Here is a 6000-nt window from a genome sequence, read left to right as displayed (position 1 = left end):
ATAATTTATATGTACTTGAAATCCCTTAATATTAATGTACTCAGAAACATTTTTTAACAGAATTTAGTAAAATATTTCCAGGTCTTAGAAATACCTACAATATAGCAGTAAGATTTACCCATCAAGATATGCCTTTGGACCCAGAGAGCCTACTTAGCTGTGGTTAAATGAAAAGATTACTTTGCAGTGCTTTAGAAGGACAAAAACTGGACATGTTTAAAAATTGATATCCTCATTATCCAAAACCATTTACCAAATAAATGTAGCAGGTCTGCTATCTTGAGCAAGGGGAGTCAAGTTGGGTGAACTCGCATGAGGCCCTGAGGACCACTTCAAGACTATCACTTTCCCTTGATGTGAAAAATTTTGATCCCTCAGCAAAGCAGGGGGCTTGGCAGTAAATAGAAAACAGCCATTCAGTGTAAAGAAAGAGGGTTAGGGTTAGGGTTAGAGTTAGCCTGCAGTTAAAGAAAAACTGAAACTTATAACCAAACTTGTTTCAAACTTTTCGGAAGGCAGTGCAGCTCCCCATGTGCCCCCGACTAATGAAGGGCTTCCCTCCACCCAGGGGATCCGGTGCTTCATTGAGACCATATGGGCAAAGGTCTGCACATCCTGGAAATGCATCAAGAAAACCATGCCAGCAGATTTGATCAGAGGGGTCAGTCAAGTGGCAATTTCATCCAAAAATGCACCCTTGTACACACGTTTGAAGGTTTCAAAAACCACTCATTCGTCAAGTGCTGTCTCTATGATCAGCTCAAGCCAGCAGGAAATGAATCTTGCCCTTTACAGAGTAACCATCTCTTCTTGTCTCAAAAGCACCTCAGCTCAATATCCTTTTAGAGGCAAGATTCCTTTATTTTCATTCAATGTACATGAGTTTGTTTTATCTTTCAGGGGCCAAGAGGAGACTCATAGTCTAGGAATCATAACTGATAACCCTCATATATTTATTTTTTTAATAATTAAATGGCAAAACTATTCTAATACACTTGGCAATCAGGACATCTTCAGTTTATTTTTTCCTTTTTATTTTTTAAATTTTTATTGAAATATTGTTTTTTGGGGGGGGGCGATGTTGGCTGCATCAGGTCTTTAGCTGCAGCATGCAGGATCTTCGTTGAGGCATGTGGGCTCTTCTGTTGCGGCACACGGGCTTCTCTCTAGTTGTGTCATGCAGGTTTTCTCTTTTCTAGTTGTGGCACACAGGCTCCAGGGTGCATGGGATCTGTAGTTGTGGTGCGCAGTCTCCAGAGTGCGTGGGCTCTGTAGTTGTGGCATGCAAGCTTAGTTGCCCCGCCACATGTGGGATCTTTGTTCCCTGACCAGGGATCAAACCTGCATCCCCTGCATTGGAAGGTGGATTCTTTACCACTGGACCATCAGGGAAGTCCCCTGAAATATAGTTGATTTACAATGTTGTGTTAAGTTTCAGTTGTACAACAAAGTGATTCACTTATAGATAGATAGATATACATATATTCTTTTTTTACGTTCTCTTCCATTATAGGTTATTACAAGATATATAGTTCACTATGCTATACAGCAGGTCCTTGTTGGTAATCTATTTTATATATAGTAGTGTGAATATTTTAATCCCAAACTCCTAATTTATCCTTCCTCTCATCTTTTTCCTTTTTTAAAAAGCACCTAGATTTCCCTGAGATTCTGAAGATACCAGCAAATATATATATATATATATATATAATATATACATAAATGATTGTATTTACATGACATTCTGGAAAAGGCAAAACTATAGTAACAAAAAGCAGATCAGTGGTGGCCAGAGATTAAGTGTGGAGAGAGGGGTGACTATAAACACACAGCAGGATTGGGTGTTGGGGTGTGTGGGGCTGTCTGTTCTATATCTTGATTTCTGTGGTACTCACAAGACTTTATACACTTGTCAAAACTCTTAGAACTGTACACCCCAAAATGTGAAGTTTTCTGTACATAAATTTAAAAAGAAAGTGCACTGAATCTTATTAAATTGGCTTCTATAAGAAATGGAGTTTGGAAAAATAGTTGAAATGACAGAGACTCAACTTCTATTTTTTTCTATTGACATCTGTGGAAATCATTTGCTTCTGTATTATTATAATTAGAATAGTCTTAACCATCTTCTTAAATTATGAATTATCAGGACATTATGGCACATAAAGGATAGCAAAGTAAGTACAACTACAGCCTTGGCCAATATTAACAGAACCCCTTAAGCATTATTCCCAGCCCCCATCAAACCTTCTTTGCCTTTCTCTTCCCAGATAGACCCTTATTAAAAGGATATATTGTTTTTTATCCTGAAACACTTGTTGTTTACCAAAAAGCCAAACACCCACCCCATCAGTGGAAACTAATTAATCATGTTCACATATTAGATTGTTTACTGGTAAAACTCAACCATCTTTGGAGTTCTTATTCACATCTGTGTCTCCAGAAGCTCTTTAGCCTGCTCATGTGTTAGTAGCCAAAGACCTTTTCTCTTGGGTAAAAACTGCAAATTTGCTAGTTAATTCGCTAATTTGTTTCCATGCTTTGTGAACAGTGCTCATTTGTCCTCCCTCTTTCCTCAGATTCATGCTGCTTGATTCTCTTCCAGTTTGAACATCTGCCACCTCCCCCCAAGCCCCAAATAAGATGACTACGGTCAATTCATTGCTTACAGATTTCTTTCGTGTGTGTGTGTGTGTGTGTGTGTGTGTGTGTGTGTGTGTGTGTGTTTAATAAAAAAGATAAGAAATGAAGTAGTCTGGAGTACTTTTCTAAGGGCCTCTCTGAGAGAAGTAATAGTACTTCTTTTTAAAATAAAGTTTCCAGTTGATATGTGGAGACAAGCAATGTTAACTTAGATCAGTTTAGGGTGATATCTCCCAACCAATTAAAAGGAGCATTTGCTATTTCTAAGCCAGAGATATTCCTATAGGAATATTCCTTACAGTTCTTCTGTTTAGTCAATAGAAACAAAAGACTTAAAGGTTCCCCAGCTATTACTCCTCCTGGTCTCGCCTCCACTCATTTGGCAGCTCATTAAAGAAATAATTTCAGGGTGAGATTTATAATTGGCTCAGCTCACTAAAAATAACATGAGTAACTTCCTGTCTCACTACACTGTGGATACCAAAGATATTGTGAGAGTTTTAGTATCAATATCTTATCTGACTGTCATGTTTGTCACCCCTTCAGCTTCTCTTCAACTCTGGCATGCTGGGAAACTGCTGAGGGGTGTCTCACATGTCTCTTCAATTTATTCTGGATCAGGGCTCACTTATCATTACAGTTGATCAATGCTTTGCTCTGAAAGGCTACCACCCTCCCATCAGTGCTCCATTCTAGGCTGCCTCTTGCCTGTGCTGCCATCTTTGATCAATGTTCAGCTCTGAGCCAAAAGCACCTGCTGCAATATGGCTTCTTAGGCTGTCATCATGAATCCTTCCAGGCTGGTGGCTCTGGGACTGCTTAGAAGTTAGTTGAAAATAAAAGGCTGAAGATTTTTCTCTCCTCCATTACATCTATTGATACAAAAGGAGTCCCACAGCATGACTCTGTGGAACCGCAGAATTACACCTAGACGTTTCCTTCCAGCAGACACCTCTGCACCAGAATGGCTTTAGGTAATGGCCTGCATGTGGCACCAGGGTTGTCCATCAATACTCATGTCTTATTTATGTGGAGTATTAGTACCTGAGTCTATCTTTCCTTAGGATGACTTCTCTCTTAAGGTACTTCTTGGAATTTAAATACTTCTCTCCCCATCCCTCCAGATGGTGTCATATATACATATATATATATATATATATATATATATACATATATACATATATATATGCACACACACACACATATATACACATACTTGAAATTCATTTGCAGACACAGTTCAAATCCTTTTCCTAGGAAACACTTTTGAACTTCTGTATACCAGTAGTTGCAAAGAGATGCCTGGGCAACAGGGGTCTTGCCTGATTCTACCAACAGATATTCCCAAATCTCAGTCCCTTCCCAACTAGTGCCCCCTTCCACCCTCACATAGAAAATTGACCTCTCCTCATGGAATATTTATGGCAATTAAAATTATGTGATGTCTCATAGATCAATGGAACACAATAGAGACCCCAGAAATAAACCCATGCAACTGTGGTCGATTAGTCTATGATACAGGAGGCAAGAATATACAATGGAGAAAAGACAGTCTCTTTAGCAAGTGGAGTTGGGAAAGCTGGACAGCCACATTTAAATCAATGATGTTAGAACACTCCCTCACACCATACACAAACAAAAACTCAAAATGGCTTAATGGCTTAAACATAAGACAGGACACCATAAAACTCCTAGATGGGAACACAGGGAAAACATTCTCTGACATAAATTGTAGCAATGTTTCCTTAGATCAGTCTCCCAAGGCAAAAGAAATAAAAGCAAAAATAAACAAATGGAACCTAATAAACTTAAAAGCTTTTGCACAGCAAAGGAAACCATCAACAAAACAAAAAGACAACATACAGAATAGGAAAATAATATTTGCAAATGATGCAACCGACAAGAGGATAATATCAAAAATATACAAACAGTTCATGCAACTCAATATCAAAAACAAACAAACAAATAAACAATCCAGTCAAAAAATGGGCAGAAGATTTGAATAGATATTTTTCCAAAGAAGACATACAGATTGCTAATAGGAACATGAAAAGATGCTCAATATTGCTAATTATTAGAGAAATGCAAATCAAAACCACAAGATATCACCTCACACCTATTAGAATGGCTATCATCAGAAAGCCTAAATAATAACAAATGTTAATTATGGGATGTAGAGAAAAAGGAACCCTCCTACACTCTTGGTGGGACTATAAATTGGTTCAGCCACTGTGGAGGACATTATGGAAGTTCCTTAAAAAACTAAAAATAGAGTTACCATATGATCCAGCAATCCCACTCCTGGGTATATATCTCTGAAAAACAAAAACACTAATTTGAAAGATACATGCACCCCAATGTTCATAGCAGCACTTTTTACAATAACCAAGATATGGAAGCAACCCAAGTGTCCATCGACAGATGATTGGATAAAGAAGATGTGGTGTACATATATATATATGAATATTACTCATCCATAAAAAAGAATGAAATATTCCTATTTGTAGCAACGTGGTTAAATCTAGAGAATATTATGCTTAGTGAAGTCAAACAGAGGAAGGCAAATACTATGTGATATCCCTTACATATGGAATCTAAAAAATAATACAAATGAAAGTATATACAAAACAGGAACAGAGAGACATAGAAAACAAACTTATGGTTACCAAAGGGAAGAGAGAGGGGGCAGGGACAAATTAGTGGTATAGGATTAACAGATACAAACTATTATATGTAAGATAGATAAGCAACAAAGATTTACCATATCACACAGGGAATTGTACCCAATATCTTGTAATAAACTATAGAGGAATGCAATCCGCCAAAAATACTGAATCACTATGCTGTACACCTGAAACTAACACAATATGGTAAATCAACTACACTTAAATTTAAAATTGCATTAACTGTCAAAAAAGAAAAGATTAGGTGATGTCTGGGCAGCATTCGCAAACTTTTCTTTCAGAAGTTTCAATAAATGAATGTTTTGCTGAAAGCGTGCTTTTGGTTTTAAGGTTCATTGGATTCGCTGGTAAAATAACCATTCGGCTGATACAAATAAACAGCTTTAATCAATTCTTTAATGAAAGGTGATTTAACTTAATTTTAATATACAATCAATATACAAAATAATATACAAAAGAATAAGAATATTAAAAAAAGTAACAGGGTATACATCACCGAACTGGGCCGACACCTACTTTCAGATCCAAACAGCAGCTGGGAAGGCCCGAGTAACAGCAATCTGGAGCCCCAATTGGGAAGGGTCCCGGGCAGTGCGTCCACCCCACGGGTGAGACTTCAGGTCGGAGTTCTGGGGACTTCCGTTTATAATTCCAGGCCACAAACTGATATCAT

This window comes from Monodon monoceros, unplaced genomic scaffold (assembly GCF_005190385.1).
Source record: "Monodon monoceros isolate NGI ecotype Baffin Bay Population unplaced genomic scaffold, NGI_Narwhal_1 Super_Scaffold_14, whole genome shotgun sequence".
Lineage (NCBI taxonomy): Eukaryota > Metazoa > Chordata > Mammalia > Artiodactyla > Monodontidae > Monodon > Monodon monoceros.
The sequence above is the reverse complement of the archived record's forward strand: the minus strand, read 5'-3'. Positions refer to the sequence as shown.